This window comes from Acomys minous (assembly GCF_964271855.1).
Source record: "Acomys minous genome assembly, chromosome: 18".
NCBI classification, from domain to species: domain Eukaryota; kingdom Metazoa; phylum Chordata; class Mammalia; order Rodentia; family Muridae; genus Acomys; species Acomys minous.
This window is the reverse complement of record NC_140501.1, coordinates 59,153,377-59,176,483: the sequence shown is the minus strand read 5'-3', so window position 1 is coordinate 59,176,483 and position 23,107 is coordinate 59,153,377. Positions and strand designations below refer to the sequence as shown.

At 45.6% G+C, this 23,107-nt stretch overlaps 1 protein-coding gene across 5 annotated transcripts in view; it reads right to left on the bottom strand.

Moving 5' to 3' along the window:
* The window catches only part of ATP8A2 (ATPase phospholipid transporting 8A2), a 543,049-nt gene that overhangs the window by 261,241 nt on the left and 258,701 nt on the right, over positions 1-23,107 (bottom strand). The window lies entirely within an intron of this gene.

Genomic DNA, 23,107 nt, shown 5'->3' with positions numbered 1-23,107 from the left:
TGCATGCACGCACGCACGCACGCACACACTCATTCTTTTAACACTCTTAAAAAAGAGACCTCCATAAAAGTACATGTGCTTTGGTTAGGGGGTGGTGCCGGGGGAGCTCCACTGAGACTTAGGTGACAAACACTAACATTTCTCAGTTTGCATAAGATAAAGCCTTAAACACCCAGAAGTGGTGTGATATAAAAAGCATGTGTATACGTGGAGGTAGACTTCCATATCCGATGAGTGCTTCAGACTAGACCATTGTCTCCATGTGTCACGGCAGTCAGAGATAAGCCGGTCACTCTCACGTGGAAGAAACTGGCTAATCTAATTAAATGGCCTGTGCCAACCAAACACTGCCACCAGCCTAGACAAACACTGTGGGGTGTCTATTCTTACACACAGAGCACACAAGTTGTCCCCATAATTAATAAAAGATGCTCTTGGAGGGAGGAATGCACGGCCTCAAGTCTAAGAATGAACCTTTTGGCTGATTAAAAACAAAGCTTGTGTTTATTCAGAAAGCACAAAAACACCCTGAAATTATTCCTTCTGGACAATGGATCTTTTGTCTATGAAGCTGCGTTTTCGTGTAATTTACCTTAGGGTGACCTAAATCAGTGAGTTTAATGGACAGGCACTCACTGCTGATGACAGTGGGAAACTGCTTCCATGATCTCTCTGCCCAATTTTCTTTCTCAATAAGACACCAAGACACAGAAAGATCCATAAGGACACGTGCTCTGGAACCCCCTCCCCACCCCCCACATGGCTGGGCATCTTATTTTTCATTTAAAAAAAATCACTATAACTTAGTTAGGTCTAGTCCTAACTCCCTACTGATCACCTCTTTGACACTGAGCAAAAATATGTAACCTTTTAAAACTACCATTTCTTTATGTATAAGATGGGGCAAAGAACATTTCCCTGTATTTTGATTATGAACAAGCAAGCTGACCCAAATAAGGAACCGAGCACAGGTTTGGCATGCAGCTACCACTAGTGAAGCATTTTCTTGTGCCCCTACTATTTATCCATGAGAAATGTCTCATAGTGAAAGCACATATGACAGTGAATCATATGACTACTGGGCAAGCTTTGTTAGTGTAATGAGAGATGAATAAATTAACTGAATAACACACTGCTAGTCAAAATTACAGTGATTCTATTAAAAATGAAAACTTTATGCATTGTATCTTCAGTTCTACCATGCTGAAGTTTCAAACAAGCATCATAGAAGCATCTATTATTTACCTACAGAAACAAGGTGGCCTTTAGCATTTAGGTGGACATAAGACAAGCTTGTCCACTTGGCAAAGACCTGGCTTGATAAGACCAGACAGTTCTGCCATAGGTCTGTTCGTGCAGGACACGGAACTCTCCCAAGACTACATCACTGATGGGACTGGCCCATGGACATAACTTTGCCCAAGAAGGAAAACGCTGATAAATAAAGTTCCCTGAGATACACAGACCACAGCTTTCATAAGAGGGTGCCACATACTGAGAGATATCAGGGAAAGTGGAATTGAGGAGAGGCGCTTTCCTGTTTGGGTTGTTTCTAGATTATGCACAAGAATAGACTAGACACTGGTAGTCTAGGCATCACAGGTAGAGGCCCCAGCATTGGCTGCTGAGCACCCATCAGTGTTGTGTGTGTGTGTGTCGTGGGGGTGTGGAATCTGGGGCCAGAATAAGAAAGATGTCTTCAGAACAAGCATGAGAAGTGGGTAATAAGGCACAGAAAGGTGGCACTATGGTTTGAACATGTCCCTAAAGTTCATGTGAAAACTTCATCCCAATATGGCAGTAAAGAGAAGCTCACTCTTGTCTGTCTCCTTTATTCTCACTCTTCTAACTAAGAGGACAGAGCAGGAAGACTGCGTACACTAGTTTTGTAACAACTGACACATTTGGGAAGAGAGGACCTCAGTTGAGAAAATGGCCCCACTGGACTGGCTTGTGGTTAAGCCTGTAGGGTGGGTATTTTCTTTACTGAGTATTGATGTGCAAGGGCACAGCTCACTGTGGGCTGTGCCACCCCTGGGCAGTTAGTCCTGGGTGCTGTAAGAAGGCAGGGTGAACACGCACTGAGGAGTATGATTATGGTAAGCAGTACTCCCCATGCCTTCTGCTTCCTGTTCCTGCCTCCAGGTTCCTGCTTTGAGTTCCTGCCTTGACTCTGGCTGCTGATGGACTGTAACTGGACAGCTGTAAGCTGAAGGAATCCCTTTCCTTCCCAAGTTGCCTTTGGTCATGGTGTTTCATTGTGGCAAAAGAAAGCCAACTGAGACAGAGACCTTCACCAGATGTAGTCCTTAAACTAGGACTTCCTTGCCCATACAACCATGAGCCAAATACATTCTTTTGTTCAGAAACCACTCAGTCTAGAGAGTCGGCTACAGAGCAGAGCATAGTCTAAGACAGGATGCCAGGAGAGCTATGCTTCTGAGTGGTGTGCAACCTTCCTTCCCCCAGGCAAGCAAAAGATAAAGACACAAAAATGTCCTGGGTTTACATTTACTAAAACAAAACAAAACCCAAAACCCAAAAACAAAACAAAAACCACCAAACAAACAAATAAAAAAACATGGCTAGCCAAGGACAATACAGGCGGTAAACTTTAAACCCCTACCCAGATCTAGCCAATGGTCAGAACAGTCTCCACAGTAGAGTGGAGAGTGGGATATGACTTTCTCACGTACTATGGTGCCTCACATTTGAGCATGTCCCCTGGAGGGGGAGACTTGGTGGCACTCAGAAGAAGGACAGCAGTGTAAAGTAAAGATAATGAACTCTAGTGAGGAAAAATGTATTGATCTAGCAATATAGGAATCAGCGTTAGAAGGAGGGGGGAGTAAAGAAAGGCAAGGTGGAGTGGTGAACAGGAAGAGAGAAGTCGAGCTGGAAGAGAACAGCCATGTTAAGTGCTGTTCCTCCAAAAGAGGTGTCATCAGGAGTAACATACGTAAAGGGCAGACAGCAACACACTTGGGCAGAGGGAGGAGTTGAACTGCCACATAGACACCAGAGAGAGAGGAGTAGCGGGGAGGGAGGGAAGGAGAGAAAGAGAGAGAGAGAGAGGGTGGGGGCTGACCCACAGAGAGGCGGCAGTGTCAGTCATTAGATGTAGGATGCAGGACATAGACTGAGGTCAGTTTCCAGAAAGGGCCTGGAAGAATAAATGTCTTGTCCCCGAAATAGAAATATGAGCTGTGTGCCGTGATGCCCACAACAGCAGTTGGCACTGATCTAGAGCAGTTCTTCTCAACCTGTGTCTCAACCGCTCTGTGAGGGTCAAATGACCCTTTCATAGGGGTCACCTAAGACTATTAGAAAGCACAGATATTTACATTATGACTAATAACAGTAGCAAAATTACAGTCATGAAGTAGCAATGAAAATAACTTTATGGTTGGCGGTCACCACAACATGAGGAGCTGTATTTTCTTTAAAGCCCAAGTGTGCTGGCTGGTTTTATGTCAATCTGGCATAAGCTAAAGTCACTGGAGAGGAAGCAATTGAGAAAATGCCTCCACAAGATTGGGATGCAGACATTTTCATAATTAATGATTGATAAGGGGGCCCAGCACATTGAGAATGGTGTTATCCCTGTAGGTGGCCCTGGGTTCTATAAGAAAGCAGGCTAAGCAAGCCATGGGGAGCAAGCCATCAAGCAGCACTCCTCCATGGCCTCTGGGTCAGCTCCTGCCTTCAGGCTCCTGCCCTGCTTGGGTTTGTGTCCAGACTTCCTGTGATAATCAATATTGATGTGGAAATGTAGAGCCAAATAAACACTTTCAAGTTGCAAAACAAAAACAAAAAACAAACAAACAAACAAAATGTCCTGGGGTTTCCACAGCAACAGGAGCCCCGGAACAGAAAAGCACTCATATCCACTTTATTTTTTTTTTGAGAGTCTCTCCCCATCTTATAACTCAGGAAACACAAATCTTAATCATAAAGGGCGTCCCTTAGACCTTTCGGAATTACTAAATCGAAGCCCTTTTAGAAAGCAGATCCCTTAGGAGGTTATTAGAGCACAAGAGAGGAGTGCTTGTGAAGGGATTAGTGCAAGGCGATGTGCTGTGTTCTCTCCCTGCCCCATCTTTACTCTCTCTCCTCTCCTCTCCTCTCCTCTCCTCTCCTCTCTCTACTTTTTCTCCTTTCCCTTGTTCCTATTCCCCACCATGCGCAAGACACAGTGAGATGAGAGCCATCTGCAAACCAACATCTCATCTTAATCTTGACTTCCCAGCCCTCAGAAGTGTGAAGAAAATGCTGTCCTTGTAGCCTTGGGGCCCATGGTGGTTTTGCGTCATTAGAAGGAGCTGACTAAGCCAAAAAGGTAGCTGCTGAGGTGGTAAGGATTGGGGTTCTTGTCATCACAGACAGTTGGGTGAAACAACCACAACACCCCGAGGCCACAGACAGGAGGAGCAATGCTGTTACCGTGGTGTTTAGTGTTTGGAAGAGACCTCACAGTAGCATGAAGACCCCCTACTACTATACATGCCTGCATGGGTGAAATCTGCATGCATAGCAGGCTACAGAGCATGGGAGAGAGCTGCGTGCATAGCAGGCTACAGAGCATGGGAGAGAGCTGCGGGCATAGCAGGCTACAGAGCATGGGAGAAAGACACATTATTGGTCTGTTCTGCACTGTAATGCAGCATGCCCTACTCTAGAAGTCTGTAATGAACACAGACTTATTGGCTCATGGTGATGGAGGCTCAAAGTCCAAGGTTAAGAAGCCAGCATTTGTTGACATGTCTTCATGTTCTGCCACCTCATAGCAGAAGGCCAATGGGGTGGGGAGGGAGGGAGGGAGGGAGGGAGGGAGAGAGAGAGAGAGAGAGAGAGAGAGAGAGAGAGAGAGAGAGAGAGAGAGAGAGAGAGAGAGGGAGGGAGGGGGAGGGAGCACAGAATGGACAAGAACAGTGCTCCTGCAGCCAGGGTACACGTAAAAGTGGATGACAATATCCCATGCAAACGGCAATATCCCATGGCTGTACTAAACATCAAACTGCACATACACAGGTGATGCCTTCTCTACTCATAAAGAGAGAACCAAACATTACTAAGGTGTTTCCCATTTTATACTCTATTGACCATGAATTTTTTCAACATAAATTACAGTATGTGCATACATGTTAGTTCAAGTAGTTATGCAAGATAAACCTATTTTAATCAACTAATCAATATATACGCATCAGAGTAACTACCATTCTACATAGGTAATAAAAGCAACACAACACACAGACATACACACTTTATGTAATCTACTCTTGTGAGTCTTACAGTGCACCCAAGAGGAAACACCTAAATACTCCTGTATAATACCTATGGGAAACAATTTGTACATCTTGGGGGTGAGGGGGCATCTCTTTGACTTTCTTCTACTCTAGCCAGCCTTTCTGGGTACACGTTTGGCTGTGTTTTCCTTAAAAATTAGTGGTTCTTCAATTCTTTCTTCTTACCTCGTGGCCTTCTTGCCTGTAGCTTCAGCTCATTTCCCATAGCGGTCTCTTCTCACTCTACCCACTCACAGCACTGCCTTTGCCTTGGAGATTTAAGACCTCTTACACATCTGCCTCTCTATCCTTCCAACTCTACCCTTGACTTTCTTGAATACACAGTGAACATATGCCTTGGTTTTAACTCTCATGATCTCCACGTCTACCCAGTAATAATCTTTGATCAAACCCAGACAAGCTGAGTTCACCACACACGTGTGGAAGAATATAGGTCCCTTTGGTACCATTCTCAGACAAGTCCACGGACGGCGCTGCTATTGCTCACAGTTCCTTATTCTCAAGGGAACTATGATCCCAAAGTCTATTTGTAAGGTAGTTATTGAGCACTTAGAGTCATTCTCCCAAAGGAATGATGCTGTGCGTTGTGGTTGGATCCCAGGGTCTTTAATGCCTACTTAGCCTGGTTGCTAAAATTTATACCGCACTCTTTTTATTTTAATAATAATAAAAAAAACCAATTACCAAAAGTTACAGTGGACTCTGCCGGTACGAGGGCCACAGGGAGCTGAAGCAGCGGAGTTCTTCGCCCAAGGACAGGACACATTCCAACGTTCATAATTGGCATCTGCCTTCTAGGCGCTAATATTGAACTTTGGGTCTCCAGGCTCTCGTTCACGTTTTACTACTTCATTTTTCTTGGGATTAAAAGTACACGCGATGACGTGCCAAAAGTGGGTGGCTGCAGTTGATGGCAGACCCTCGGTCATGCTGAAAAGTGACTCTGTGTTGCTGTCACAGGGCCAGTGCTTGTGGCTGCCTTACCAACGTTTAAACAAAAACTATATAAAACCGCAATTGCCACCAGCCATCTGAAGGGACGGTTCTGCAGTTGTTCATTTATAGATGCTTCCCCACTTCAGACTCAGCTTGAGGGTCCCTGAAGCACCACTGAGGAGCAGGCTTGCTCAACTCAGGAGCAGAGAGGTCCCCTAAGGCACTTCAGGTCTTTACCAGTTCAGATTTAGTAAACAAACCAGGAGCACGGAACACTGTCAGACCCCGACGGTCTTCTTTCCAATCCGCAACAAGCAAGGGGTCTCTCCACAAAACCAACCTAGTTCAGCAACTCTGCAGTCAGTGGTGGCAAGAACCCTTCCCTTCCTTGAGCTCAGCGGAGCCATAAAGGGTTTCTGGGAAGCCAAGGAAGCGGCAGCTGCCTCAGTCTTCACTTTGATGTCCTGCAAATTCCAAGGGGGGCTCTGAGCTGATTATGCTGAAAGCCAGTGGGGTTCAAGTTTCATTAGCAGCAATTCAACCAAGCCATACTTAGTGCTTTAGGTGGAGAGCAGGCAGCCTGCAAACTGACCTTGGACAAATGAATACCCAAGGACGACACGTGTCCTGGACTCCACAGGCCCAGTTGTGTTTTGTTTCTGTTTTTACCACCCTGTCCTATTCGGCCTGTGCCCTGCTGTGGGTTCCACTTCCCAGGCTTCAGATCCTCTCACATTTGGGGTGCATGGAGTCATCATTTCCTACCATTCTTCTCCTGTCTCTCTCTCTCTCTCTCTCTCTCTCTCTCTCTCTCTCTCTCTCTCTCTCTCTCTCTCCTCTCTTATCATATTTGTTTCTAAGAAAACCACGCCTCCTTCTCAACAGCACCGATGTGCTTGATGGTTTTGCACTTAGGGAACTTGATGAGTACAGTGCAAGTCTGGAAGAGTGAGCAGAAGCTCTTACACAACAAAGCCATTGTAGGTTGTCACTGGCTGCCAAAGCTGACCCCGAGTTAGGAGCTGGGCTTCCGTGCTCAGGATGTTTGCTTTCCTCTCACGCATGGATATCCCTGAATGGGAAGTCCTTAAGTACCCAGACAGAATCTTGGGTCAATGTGCTGGAGTCTGAGACTTCCTAGAATTCTAATCCCTTTAAGGAGACAAAGTGGTGGTATTCCACATGCGTTAGTCCACCATTTTCCAGAGACATTTGGCTTCTCGCCTGTAAACACAAGGCAACGCCAGGAACTCCTCACCAGGTACTTCCAACGTGATGCTACTCCGGTGCTCATGGGTGCTGTTCTACCACCAACCCCCAAGTTCACACTTCCCTGTATCGCCCATGCTTCCCGACCATAAAATGTCTCTTTTTTTCATTTTAAAAAAGTGTTATCACCTCAGACTAAATCAACTCCATTTACTGAATTCACAGTATTCCAGAATTTTTTGTAGGAGTTCAGCAGGGAGAAACACTGGCTGCTCTTCCAAAGGACCCAGGTTTGATTCCTAGTAGTAAACATGCACACACACACACATACACACACATGCACACGCACACATACACACACACACACACACACACACAAACACACATGAGAGAAAGAGAGACAGACAGAGAGAGAGAGAGAGAGAGAGAGAGAGAGAGAGAGAGAGAGAGAGAGAGAGAGAGAGAACACTCACAACTCTCCAATCCCAGGAGATACACTGCCCTCTTCTGGCCTCTGATGGAACTGTACACACATGGTGGTGCAGTGCCAGACACTCAAGCTGAACACCCATGCACACAGAATAAGATAACTTTAAAACACTCTGAATTACTATCATTTACTGTTGCTGTTGCTCTTAGTTAGTGTTACTGCAGCTCGGCTAACCTGGAATACAACAATGGCCCATCTCAAGTGCACATGTCAGTAAGCTGTGACCAAAATGTGCCACCGCAGAACGCACCGACCACTCCCCATGCCAACCTGACTGCGCAGTCACCTCTTTTCCATCATACTTTAAAAGAAACATAGTTGTCTCATCTGTCTGGCTAATTCAATTAGCCTAATGTTTTGTGATCCATTTGAAACATTCGCTTGTATCCATTAGATAGGCTGAGTAGTATCCCAATACATGATAGGCCACAATTTATCTACGCATCTTAGTGTACATTTGGGCTGTAATCCCGCCATGTTGGCCACCATGAGATAGTTGGTTTCCTCACCAGGTGCTTGCACTATGGTGTATCACCTATCGGGGGTCCAAAACCAACTGACCAGCCAGCCATGGAGAGAAACCAGAAACTATATGTCAAAATAGACTTTCTTGTGGCTTTTAAGCTGTTTCTTTCAGGTATTTTGTCATAGTGACAGGAAGCCTAAGACACAAAGCAAGGGCATCTCTAACTTGACAGGAACTGAGGCTTTTCCGAAGCAGATGTGCCATTTTGATTTCCCAGCAATCGTGTATGAGACTCCCACTAATTCCTTCTCTTTACCAAAACTTAGACACAACACTCATTTTTTGTTGTCCCAGTAATTGTGTGCTGTTACAATTAATAGCTGCTTTTTACTTGGCATCTCCAAGATAATAAATGATGAATATTTGTTAGGGTTTTCCATTTTAATTGAAAATAAAGTAGTATATACCGATTGCATACATGTTTTGTGATATATACTATAGCAGAAGCCTTAAGCTAGTAGTTATTATATAATTTCTGGATTTCATTTAACAGTCACTGAAGTAAATGGATTTCGTTTTTGCTGCGATTTCAAGAAATATAACTAAGGAGGAATCATGAATTAGCCCACCGAGGGCATTTTGCGTAGAGTATTCACTGTATGCACAGGAGCATCTTAAGAACCTCGTTGCATGGTGAATGGGAAACCCTGTTTTTAAGTTTCTTCTTCTTCTTCTTCTTCTTCTTCTTCTTCTTCTTCTTCTTCTTCTTCTTCTTCTTCTTCATCTTCTTCTTTCTTCTTTCTTCCTCTTCTTCTCCTCTTCCTCCTTTGTCTTCTTCTTCTCCTTCTACTCCCCCTCCTCCTCAGCCCAAATCTCTAAAAAAAATTATCATTTTCCTAAAAAGGACACTTCACAGGGGAGATCTGGGAAGTAGTAAGTGAAAGAAATTTGTCAGGACAGCTTGTGAATTAGCAAAGGGAACCTGGTTACTTAATGACCTGTGCTTTGGAGCCCTCAGAGTTTGGTACCCGCCAGCCACCCTGTCTATTAAGGAAAACTGTGACCAGCATTTGACACAGCTCAAATCACTGAGTTTAGAAAACAATACCTGAAAAGTGCTCAGTTCTGATGCTGAGCTGCCTGCCAGATGAGTTGACCTGCCGGGATGGGTAGGTGGGGAGAGCTCCCCTTTTTTTTGAGGCGTAGGGGAAGGGGGATATAAGGAAGAGGGAGGGAGGGTGGGACCGGGAGGAGATGAGAGAGAGGGCTACGATTTGGATGTAAAGTGAATAAATAAATTAATTAATTTAAAAAGCCTTGAAAATATGCACTTCATTTCCCAAAGGATATTAATAGCAGGCTTAATACCCTTCATTTGTTTTCTTCTCCCAAACTAGATCTTTCATTTTTGACCCACGAATCCTCTCGCACAAGAAGAAAGCACATTTTTGAAGAGCTGTGTACAATAAGATCTCAAAAAAAAAAAAAAAAAAAAAAAGAGTACATGGTTTAAGAAGCATTTCAGTTTGAATTTGGACTGTGGATCCTTTGAGAAATTCTTTAAAATGTGAAGTTCCTTTCAGAGAGACATTTCCTACAGGCCAATTATCTCAAGGAGTGACCCTCCTGCAAGGAGAATGTGACAGCGGCAGGAGAGGAGCTGCTGCTCAGCAAGGGTAAAGGGATGACCGCTGGCAGTGCTGCTTGACTCACAGTTGGCAGCACAGTGGTGCTGAAGACACAAGACAGCTGACACACGGTCACTCACCTGCCACATTAGCATCTTCATACAATTTTACTAAGAACTTCTGCATAACCAATGATATCTTTAACTTTTAGGGTTAAGACTTGTGCCTATAACATGTCCATTACAGTCATGGCGCTGACTGTGTCTAAAAACCCCTTAATTCCCAGAGGGAGATAAAGGCCCCAAATCAAACACAAGAGTCAAATTTGCAAAGGAAACTGCAGCAGAGGCTGGTTTCTGGGCAACTCCAGTTTGTAGAGCGTTTTTCAGGGAGCTGCATGACTAACCAGGTCAGGTGCATTTCAGCAAAGAGCACCAGAAATCACATTACTGTCTGCAATGAGTGCAAGAGATCACGTTAATGCCTCCCAGGACAAATGGGCTGCACATCCCAAGAAGCACTGCCCTTTCAATGGTTGACAGGCTTATCTGTTTCATGGCAAAAGCCCGTTTTCCAAATCACCCGTGCTAGCTCTCTGATGCTGCCTGAGGAAGCGAACACAAGCAGCTAAGCTTCCCCAGGTCCTGCCCCCTGGGGACTAAAACATTGTTGTTGTGGTTGTTTGGTTTGGTTTTTGGTTTTTTTGAGACAGGGTTTCTCTGTGTAGCCCTGGCTCTCCTGGACTCACTGTGTAGACCAGGCTGGCCTCGAACTCACAGAATTCCTCTGCCTCTGCCTCCCTGGGATTGCTGGCATGTGCCACCGTGGCTGCAAAAGCAGTGTCACGCACTACTATAAATCTATAAATAAAACCAAATAAATAGGTAGATGCATAGAAAAGATCTCACTTCCTCTGTTGTACTCTCCTCTGAAGAAAGACTAAGGACACAGTCCCAGTGACCCACGTTTGTGTCCTGAAAGTTGCCCTGGTGGCACAGAGCAGGTGGGCAGTGAGTGGCAGCCTTCAACCCCATCTGTTTCTCTACATAGGCAGCAGAGTGGTGACAATGGGGACAGATGCTGATGCTAAAAGAGAACAGGAAAAAAAAATTCCAGAATTCGTGTTTTGCCGATAGGGGCCTATGATACACATAAAATTTTAGAATGTATAGAGTCCCAGAGACAGACAGTGACAGACAAATGTCCAAAGGAGCCAAGTAACTGTGTGTCTTTCACATACAGGCAGGAAAGTCCCAGACCTGAGAGGCAGGTGAACTTCAGGTCAGAGGAGCAAGATGCTATGGCGCGGGGAGCCTCGCAAGTACAGGATAAGCCTTGAATTTATCCAAAGTCTTAAGAGAGCTTTTGCATATGAAAGTACACTGTTCATAGATGATTCATGTAATGTCTCCACCCACAGTATGAAGGATAGACTGGGGTAGGGTTAGACAGATCTATGCAGAGGCTCCCAAGGATGCGTATCTAGCTCTGTGAGAAGATATAAAACTAAGAATTTGCTTAAAAGCTGGGTGAGCTTTTGTGTGAGCCCCATCACGCTCAGGCACAATTCCAGGTGCGAGGCCAGCATGGGTTACAGAGCGGGTCCTAGCCCGGTCTCAAAATAACCGAAGAGGGAGTGAGAGTGAGAGAGAAACACTCTTAAGGAAGAGAAGAAACAGTACTTGGTAAATCATCCAAGGATGGCGAGGACGAGGGACGGAGTGGGTACTAACCCACGCAGAGAAAAGACTTCTTCCACTGGTAAGAGAGCAGGAGATGTGGAAGGGGAAGTGGGGCATTTGTGACTTGGGGGTTGAGGCTGGCTGGCTCTGCTTTAAAGCTGACTGACTTCACCTAAGCTTGCAGCCAGGTGACAGTGGGAAAGCCTACGAGCAGAACTTGAAGTCAAAAAGCCTCTCTAGGCCTGGACCACGCCTCCAGGTGCCCTGTAGGGACACTGCTACATAGGAGCACAGCCAAGAAAAAGTCTGTCCAACAAGGACACTCTTATGAGTGTCAATAAATTCCAAGGGAACATCTGTCACCATGCAGATCACACAACCTTTCAATCGGCACTTGATGAAGAATAGAAAGCAAGAAAAAAACAAGGAACCACTTGAGTTATTTCTGGCCATGCCCCCTGGCCAAAAAAACCAAACAAGTAAATCACCAAGCTAAGAGCAGGTGCTGAAAACAATGCTGGCCACCCCTCGTTTGGGGAATATTTGCTGCTGCCTGAACTCTGACCCTACCGGAGCAGCTGTAGGTGAGGTCAGAGCAGCACTGGCTGCCGTGTGTCCTGTGCTCTCCCTACATTTCTCCACTCTTATTGTATCTATGCTGTGACAACAGGCTTCTGTCAAAAATTGGAAAAGTATTTGGAGCATGGGCTCAGGGTGAGGGTGTTTGCGTTTGGGAACACTGGAGCGGCGAATAAGACAGACATATAGACCTTGCTGGAGAAGCTTGAAACCAGGTCAGGGCCCAAAGTGCAAAGGCCATACTGAGAAGCCCAGAATGCCCTTGGCCATTGACTAGAGAGGTCAGGAAAGAAAACCATTAAGTTGAGCAGATGATAACTATTCAGCCAATGTTAAAGGAGGAAATGCTCCTTTTTAAATCAAGATTTAAAAGTCAGGAGGCTTCTCACAAAAACTGACACCCAGATTCTCTTGAACCCTTGTCCTGTCTGGGAGGCCTCCACCTCAGCTCTCTCAAGGTATTAGCTTGCTTGTCTCTGAGGAATATTCCTATGCACTGGTCGCCTTTTGTATCCCACGCTACAGAGGCCCATTGGCTTCTGGGAATGCACTGGTTTGTTCCTTTCTAGCCCCCCCCCCCTCCATTTAAGTGGGTTTGAGATCAGCACGGTGGCTGCAGAGCGTTAGTGTGGAGGATTGTGTCCACATAAGGTGGGCAACTCTGGGTTTCTGCTTGCAGGTTGGTGTCACACTTGCTCATTTTGTGTCCTTTCATTTCTGACTAGACAAAACTTGTCCACAAACACTGGGACTCCAAACATCTCTTGGAGAATCCACAGGTTGTTTCTAACACACACACACACACACACACACACACACACACACACACACACACACACACAAAGCCACATGCATACCAGGTTCTTTATTCCAATGGGTGAGAACTCAGACTTCAAAGTTATACTAATATTTTTTTACATAATATCCAAGTGCCCAGATTTAAAAACCAAAAAGTATTCAAATATACAAAGTTTTCCTGACATATATTAAATTGCCTTCTATAGATTTAACCTTATCCACACACAGAAACATTCATAAAAACAAACATATATAAGCATGCACACACATTCATGGAAGTGCACAGACATACACATGCACATACATAAATCCATACATATAGATACACATGCACAGGCACATGCATATATATAAACACATACATGCAAGCATATATATACACATGCTTGCAAGCACACAGACATACATGCACATTATACATGAATAGGAGCCCACAGATACATATCTGCACGTATACATGAATGGACAAACACACACACACACACACACACACACACACACACACAACTCTCCCCCACACATGACATTTCAGGTAGCCAGAATTTCTACAGGAAAAAATAAGGTATCAGATTTACTATTTTTAATTTTAAATATAGTAGTAAACTAAATGGAGCCAGTAACTTCTAAGGTGACTGAAAACTTCCTTTTTCCTCCATGTACCTTTGGGATTCCAAGACTTAATACTAAAACACACAAGATAAGAGATACAAAGAATAATCTTTCTAGGGAGGAAACACGCACTTTCATACAAAAGTACATAAGTGCAGGTAGGCTGTGTAAGAGGTTCAGCACTCTGTAGATGAAACTCTTCACACTTCCATCACGAGTGCCTGGCAAGATGGCGTTCACTCAGCATCCTTCCAAACAGTCACCCACACAGAACATAAAAATATATGTACATGTAATATACATGTGTTTTAAATGAACAAGTAGTACTGGAAACTATTTTTTTGCAAACTTTAGACTTCTTGGCTTAACATTTACTAAGCTGTTTCGGGAACTGATAGTAAGGTCCTGGAAATGTACACATTGACACCCCTCCCCTCAACTTTGAGGAGCCCCCTTTATGCCAGGAACACAGAACAAACAGGGGTGGACTGTTGCTCACAGTCCAGCCCTTGGCTAGCGTATGTGAGGTCTTGGGTTCCATCACCAGCACCACAGCGGAACAGAAATGAAAAGGAATTAGTATATGATAACAGAAGACGTTTCTGTGTTTTGTTTTGTTTTAAAGAATTATAGAAATGAAAGATAAATGAGGTGCCAGTAGCAAGAGGAAACTCCTGGGATGGTAGAAGTTATGCTTAAAAAAATTTTTTTGGGTGTGGGGCACAGTTGAGACAGTCTCTATGTGTCTTTGTTCTATGTAGGTCAGGGGGGCCTCGAACTCACAAAGATCCACCTGCCTCTGTCTCTGTTGTGCTGGGACGCCTTTAAAAGAGGAAGCACAGGGAAACAAAGTGGAATGGCAGCTGGGGACACCAAAGGGCAGACCAGCAAAAAAGGTCTGCTCCAGTGCCATCTTACAGTCGCTCCATGTAGTTGGTGACCCACAGCACAGCATGTCTCAAACTGAGCTCCTGATTCCATCCCTGAGAACGGCTTTGCAACAGGGTCAACCCTACCACCTCCACTGACCTACTCCACCATCATGCCAACAGCCGCTGCCCCACTCTGTACCATTCTAACATGGCAACCAGCCACTGTACCTCCTGAACAGTCCATCTTCAAACCACTATGCCACCTGGCCACTGTATCCACAGACCACTGTACCCCCAAACCACTGTAACACTTAACCACTGTGCCATCAAAACACTATATTTTCAACCATGGTGTCACCTGGCCAAGGTGCCATTGGACTACGTCACCTCACCACTTTGGCCCATAGCAGCTCATACAGAAGCAACAGCAGAATACAGAAGAGCAAAGTTCCAACCACAAGGGAAAGACTCTAGAATAAAAAAGCTACACTTTCGGTTGGAGAGATGGCTCGGTGGTTAAGAGCAGTGGCTGCTCTTCCAGAGACCCTGAGTTCAATTCCCATGAACCCATAAAAGATGGTGGCTCACAACCATCTATAATGGGATCTGATGCCCTCTTACTGGCATGTAGATACACATGCAGACAGAGCATTCATATACATGAAATACATAGGTAAATAAATTTGAAAGAAAGAAAAGAGAAAGGGAGTGATGAAAGGAGGGAGGAGAGAGAGAAAAGGAGAGTGGAAGAGGGGGGGAAGGGGAGAGAGAGAGAGAGAGAGAGAGAGAGAGAGAGAGAGAGAGAGAGAGAGAGAGAGAGAGAGAAAATGGGAAGATCCTGGGAATCCGTTTAAAGATGCTTCTCATCTGTATATTTGGGCTTCCCTCTGGCCTGACTTTAAATAACCTCTACAGGTCAATATCCTCAAATTTCTATATCCGGGTACAAACTCTTCCCCCTATTCTAGCTCTAACCATCTTAGTGCCCCCTCCATAGTTGTGCATCCAAAGCCCATGATGTTCTCAACTGAGTTCCTGATTCCCCTCCCCCTCCCTACACCTCTGTGTGTGACAGTTAAGGAACATCAACCAAGCCACTCCAGTATGCATCCGCACCCTGAGCACATCTCTCCAGTGCCCACATCTGGACCACCATGGTTCCTGCTTCGCTGATGTCATCTTCTCAGTGGAGGTCTCCGGCTCCTTATTTGTACGGCCACCCTTGACCTTCATGGGGCAGATACTACGGTCTAACTTCTATTTCTTCATGGTTATTTGCTGGTATCTTCTCTCACTGCTTGCCTTCCCCCATTAAAATCTCCACTCCTGGGGACTCACAACTTCTTGGCTAATACTTTCACTACATTTTTCTTCAATGAACATTGCAGCATCATGGAATATGAGCAAATTCTCATGGAATAAAAGGAAGGTTTGGTAGAGGTAGAGTTTGGAAGCAAGGAGTCAAGTTTGGAGACCATAACAGTTCCCGCATATCTACTGAGGCCACGGCTGAGTGAGAGACAGGATCAGAGACACACAGAGGAGAGCTACCAAAGCCTACACAAAGGCTCATGGTTAAGGTTTGCTAACTGAGAACACCTGATAGCCTTCATAGAGAGAGAGATGGGTAAGGCCAGAACACAGATAGGTGAGGGGGAGTAAGAAGGGCTACCACATCTCAAAGGGGCATTTTCTATGTTTATCACTGTCTCCTTCTTGGGTACAACCAACGAGCACACAGGTCTTCACACAGAATTTTCAATGTTTAAATTATTCCTAAATTTAATAAGCTTCAAACCCCATAAGACCTCATCTTCCTGCACCATACACACTACTGGCTCCACACCATGCTCAGATGGAGGAAGGCCACACAGAAAGGAATGTGTGGGAAATGATGGCTTGCATTAAACCAGGGTCCCCACTGCTCACAACTGTACAGAGGAGAGGAACACTACTCTTGTGGCCCAGACTTGCATTCAAAGGGCTCTAACTTCGGCCCAGGGCTGACCTTTACTTTAAATAGATTTTCCTGGAGTGGAGGGAAGAAAACACTGATTCATCCCAGACTCCTGAACAACCTACTGTTCGCATTACTTGAAATACAGTCTGCTTTAAATCAGAATTCTTGAGACACAGAAATAAATATACCAAGAGGTTTCTAATGTGGGGCTTTCACCAATGGATTATTTTCATTCACAACAGTGGGCAAACCCGATACGGTCTTCCAGAGAGGCTGGCTGCGGAGTGCCTGGTGGAATAGATGAGAGGGGCCCGCCTCTGACTTCGGCTTGTCTCGAGATTGACACTTTCCATAGAAAGAGCTAGACATGTGTGTGAAAGGAAGACACGTTTCAGGCCCATTCCTGGACCCGTGTTAATTTAGCCACATTTGGGCAACAGGGGAGACCTCTGACCACGTTCTAGGGAGTCAGAGCATGGTGCCAAAACATCTCCAGCACTTGGGTTATGCACACAACAAACTCACAACAAACGGCCTTCCGAGTCTGCGGAACGCAATCACTCACATCAATGCCCCACCCTCATGGCCCAGTGGGTTAACAGTGTCCTGAACACAGGGACACTCTCTGGTTTATTCTGTGGAAACTCAGTTTCCCCTCAAGCCTTTTGAACACTTCACTGTTTTAAATCACTGTAAGACAGTTGGAGAAACAAAGGATGACATAAGCCCAATAAAAGTCCTGTTTCGTCTTGGAGAAGAGATATGGTACTTGGCACAGTCCACAGGGAGTGAGCCAGTGCAGCAGGCAAGAAATAAAGGTGTGGCTGAGACATTAAAGAGATGAGCTCACCTGCTCAACACCTGCCTTACCTACTAGCCATAGTCACAGCACCACAGGGACAGAACAGCATTACAGGCTGAGAGTAAGCTCAGTCCTGCGTGTCTTCAATCAGTCACCGAGCCAGGCATGATCAGAGACAAATAGAAGGATGGATGATTCAGGTCACATTTTTCTCAGGACTCTAAACATTTCAACACGTGTCCACAGAAGCTGCCATCTGTAATCTGCATTTGCCGTGCCACCACCCCCCACCCCCCACCCCCCACCCCCACCTGCCCTCCTCTCCTCCTAGCTAGAGGAGATTAATGGCATTGGGCAGCTCGGCTGAGCTGGGAACTCTTTCTCTACCAGCATTCGTGTCGCGGCTCTATTGATGAGCAAAACACAGATGCACAGCTTGAAGCCATGAGTAAACCCACAGATGTGTGTGCACGCACATGCATACATGCACACATACACGGAATCCAGCAGAACTGTGGCCCTCTGCTACCAATTCAGGCATTTTGAGACCTTGTATGTCATCTGCAAGACATACAACCAAGAAAACTAACAGTCCAAAGAGTCAGAGCTGACATAGGGACCACAGCAAGCCACTCAACCTGAACCTTATCTTGAATGCTTTGGCATCATGCGCCAGGATTAATAGGTTAATACTTCACATTTCCCTCTAAGTCCTCTGCTCCTCCATCTCATCCTATGCACCATTACCAAAATACTGCTATACTGACACAAATCTGTGCTTGCATAAATATGAAATACTTGCATGTCATGCTAGCAAACCGTTATTCTCTTTATAGCCCTTTATTTCTGTGTTCTATCTAATCAAAGTCCGTCTCCCATTTCCTTTCTTGACTTTTTAAAAATATATATATTTTCATATACTCTTAATTTTTCAGGGTGAATGATCACAGAATCTCTAATCATGTGAAGAATTTCCCCCTTGGAAACCAAAGGCTAGAAGGTATAGAAGAAAGCCCCAAGCAGCCATGGAACCAGTCAAAGGGAACTAACTGGCTTTCACCACAAGCCATTCATGAGGCCCAGCCCCGAGGATGCCCTGCCTCATAATGAGTCCTAAATAACTGTCTGACGGAAGAATGCTTTAATGGTCTACACATGTGAATCCTCGGGATAGGCCTGTCAGGACCAGAACACCAGGGAAAGACAACCACAGCTGAGATCAGAGTTCAAGGAGTTCAAAGTCTCGGGCTGTGACTCAGTCACTGGGCCTGCGCACACTTACTTAAGGTTGGCAGCATTCTGAAGGGAGGGAATGGGAGAGCCCACCCGAGGGCCAGGGGTGTGCCACCGGCAAGAGAACACTGGGGGCAAATGGGAGGGCGGAGAGAACTACTCCACTGTGTAACTGACAGACGAGAAGAACTGTAGCCAGTGAAAGCAGCAACATGACTAATAAAAACAACCGGCAGAGTGTGCAAGGCTGCTGCAGCCTCTCCTCTGGAAGGTGACTGGGGTCCCAGAGCAGATGTGGAAAGGGAATCCTATTCCCTGGTTAGCATCACCTAAATCTGAAAAGGGTTGCAGAGGGGCTGGAGGAAGGGTTCAGTTAACTAGGAAGCCTATGGGGAGCCATACCAGGCTGGGTAGCAACCCTGGGAAATGCATGGAGCAACAGATGCTCAAGTCGTTCTTCTCTCTTCTCTCCTCTCCTCTTCTTGTTTCTTCTCTTCTCATCTCTCATCTCTTCTTTTCTCTTCTCTTCCCCTCCTTCCTCTTTGTCTCTCTCTGTCTGTCTCTGTCTCTCTGTCTCTGTCTGTCGCCTCTCCTCTCTCTCCTCTCTCCTCTCTCTCTCTCTCTCTCTCTCTCTCTCTCTCTCTCTCTCTCTCTCTCTCTCTCTCTCCTCCTACTAATGAGGAAGCAAACTTTTAAAAAATATTCACTAATTTTGCTTTTCCCCAGGTAGTCACACCCCGAAACTGATACACAGCCATTTTGCCATTTTGCCTCTTTTTTATTCTTCCACATATTGGACCCAAACCAGACTGTTCGCTGGGGCCAGTATCACATCCCAACACTGCCACTCAGTGGGGACCTATCTCTTTCAGTTACAAAGGCAGCCAGCCTGAAGTGCTCTTCTTCTCCCATTTTAGTTAAAGGTACACACGCGAATGGCACAAGCCACGGAGGTTTGGAGGTTTGGGGCTTTTCTTTTAATATCTAAGATCACAGTTTTCACACTTGTTGGGCAAATAGATTTTTGACAGCATTTTCAAGGAGTTGTTTGCTGTTATCATAGATGTCTCAGGGAGGTAAAAAGAGAGGAAGCAAAGTCTTCATCTGATGGGGAGAAAACAAAGCTGCCCACGAGTTCCTAAGGGCTCCGGTTCCTTCTCCACCATGAAGCAGTTGTTCCCACACCTCACACCAGTGGCTGCACAGAGCGGCCTCTGCTGGCGTGTTTTATTTTCTTTATCATGGATTTTATCATTTTCTTTATCAATGGAGAAGGCTACCACCCTGGCCGAGCAGGGATAGGGCCTTCAGGGTACGCACAGTTCAAGCTGTCACCTGCAGCATGCCCCTGCCAAGCTGTCATTTGCAACCTCTAAAGTGAAAGTGTGGAGGCTGGAGGGATGGAGGGATGCAAAGACTTAATTCTGTTCCTGGTTTAAAAAAAACCTCTGCTGAAACCCATTTTGAACTCATTTTCTAGTGCAGGAGCTCAGGATAACCAATTAAAGACACCCATTTTCACGATATGGTGTCTGGAGTTCAGGGAGAAAAATAGAAAGAACCATGCCAAACCTTGGGCTGCTCTGCAATCTTCAATACTGTCAAGACTGGATTCTTTTTTTTTTTTTTTTTAACATTTATTTATTATTATGCATACAGTGCTGAGAGGGCATCAGATCACATTATAGATGGTTGTAAGCAACCATGTGGTTGCTGGGAATCGAACTCATGACCTCTGGGAGAGTAATCAGTACTCTTAACCGCTGAGCCATCTCTCCAGCCCCCAAGACTGGATTCTTAGACAGATTTCTTTTTCTTTTTCTTTTTTTCCTCCCTCGGCATTACAGTTCTCCTGCTGTCAGTGACTTGTCTCTCTGAAAAGGCAGTCTTGATTTCCCAGACGTCTTGGAGAGCAGTCACCTCAATACTGTTTTCTCCCTTCAGGGTGATGTTCTGGGCATCTGTTTACTTGTTTTTTCTGCCATGGGAACTGCTGAGTCAGAGAGTGGGATGGCCTTGAATGGCTTCATCCAGAAACTCTCAGCCCCACTTAGACTCGCAAGCATCTCTTTCGCTCCTCCTCCCTAAACAAACCAGTGCCCGCACTAGGCACCCCCTAACCTCAATGCCAGGAACTAACAGGCCTCCTTCACCAGCGTGAGCAAGACTCTGGAAATAGAGGGCATCTCCGTGGCAAGGGCAGAGGTGAGTAGCTTTTCTTTCAATGTGACTGAGATGAAGAGACCAGCAAGAGGACTCATGGGAGAGCCCGAGCTCTGCCCCTACATCCTTCCCCCCCCCCCCATCTCCTCACGCTGATCTGTGAACTCCTGTGTTGCTGATGAGTCACACCACTCTGGTCTCCATGGCCTTCTTCACTTCCTCTTGTGCAACAGGCATCTTTTTCACCAGGGCTGCCATAACCAAGTGCCACAACTAAGAGGCTTGATGCAACAGAAAGTTATTCTCTCGCAGATTCCAATGCTAATATCTAATTAAAAGCATCAATGGGGCTGTGGTCCCTCTAGAGCAGTGGTTCTCAACCTTCCTAAGGCTGCTCCTTTAAAGCAGTTCCTTGTGTATGGTGACCCCAACCATAAAATTATTTCCATCGATACTTTACAACTACAGTTTTGCTCCTGTTATGAATTGTATGTAAATATCTATTTTCTGAGGGTCTTAGGTGAACCCTGGGAAAGGGCTCTTTGACACCCCCCCACACACACACAAGGGGTCATGACACACAGGTTGAGAACCATTGCTTCTGGAGCCTTGCTCCCATTGTGGGTGATTTGTCAGCCCATGCACAGCTTCAGCCAACTTCAATCTCTGCCTGTCATCATGTGGCCACCGTGGCAATCCCCGTCTTGGTGTGTCTCTTCTTCTTGTGATAAGGTCACCAGCCATTGGATTAACGCCTCATCCCAGGCCAGAGCCTGTAATGGCTCCATGTATAAAGCTCTGTCTTCCTTGGGACACAATCATTTCAGCCCACAAAAGCTACACAGTTGGCATGGTCGTGCACAAAAGGCTCTGGCTGAAAGCCTCTTCCATTTCTGTCCCCTCTTTAAATGCTTCCTGTCTTGTTTTAAAATATGTGTTCTGTAGCCAAGTTGATCTCGCTTTTGCTTTCCTGTCCAATGGCTCTGACTTTTATGGATATTGGAAACTGTCCTAATCCCTGGGCCCCTGTCATTTCTACCTTTTTAAATCTACAGCCAACAATCTAATGCTTTGACTCACATTTTCTATACACAGACCATCAGACTAAAAAGGCACCAGTGCTTTCATCCTAATATCATTCAGCGGTGATTTCATGGTGACCACCTTAGTTTCAGAGCATCCCCCTTTTTTGGTCACAGGTTCACAACAAGGAACATTAGGAACACAGGAGGCCAGCACACATGTGCCTTATGATCAGGATTCTGTGGTTAACCCAATCCCTATGCTCCAAGAATTAAGAGTGTCAGGAAAATGAGCAAAAGTATATATACTGCTAACTGTGGCAGGTTCTCCACCATCAACTATGGAAACTGTGTTGGTTAGTTTTTGTCAATTTGACACAAACTAGAGTCATCTAGGAAAGCGGGAATCTCATTTAAGGAACTGCTGTTATCATTATGGCCTATGGACATGTCTGTGGACCTTTTCTTGTTTAAGTATTGATGGGGGAGAGCCCTGTCCACTGTAGATGGCACTACTGGGCTGGCGGTCCTGGGTTGTATAAGAAAGCAAGAGGAGAAAAGCAAGGAGATCAGGTCAGTGAGCAGTGTTCTTCCATGATCCCTGTTTTAGTTCCTGCCTCCAGGTTCCTGCCTTCAGTTCCTGCCTCCAGGTTTCTGCCTTCAGTTCCTGCCTCCAGGTTCCTGCCTTCAGGTTCTTGCCTTCAGTTCCTGTCTCCAGGTTCCTGCCTTCAGTTCCTGCCTCCAGGTTCCTGCCTTCAGGTTCTTGCCTTCAGTTCCTGTCTCCAGGTTCCTGCCTTCAGTTCCTGCCTCCAGGTTCCTGCCTCCAGGTTCCTGCCTTCAGTTCCTGCCTTGATAGTGGACTGTAACCTGTATGACAATTAAACTTTTCCTCACACAAGTTGTTTTTGGTCAGCGCTTTATCACAACAACAGAAACCTAACTAGAACAGAAATTGTGGCTGCACTGAGGAAGAGCCAGCAGCAAGAGACGTTCACTCGCTTATGTGCCTGTATGTCTATCCCTGGCCTTCTTCAAAGCACTGCTGTACTCCTGCCCTGCTAACTAACATTCCATTCCAAAATCACAAAACTTCCCATCTCCAGCCACAATTTCAGCCAATTTACAGCCAAAATTTCCTCTTGCCGTCTGCATCAGGGTAGTGCCTAGAACTCATTAGGTCCAAAGCTAGGGCTGTCCCCTAGTCTCCAGTATCCATCCATCAGCTAATTCCACCACTATCCTCTTTGCCATTCAAATTCAGAATCCTGGTATCTTTCTCAGCCTTTCTATGCCTTTATCCTGTGTCATTTTGTCCCCCTAATTTTCCCTTTGCCATTGTTTGGATTTCTGTT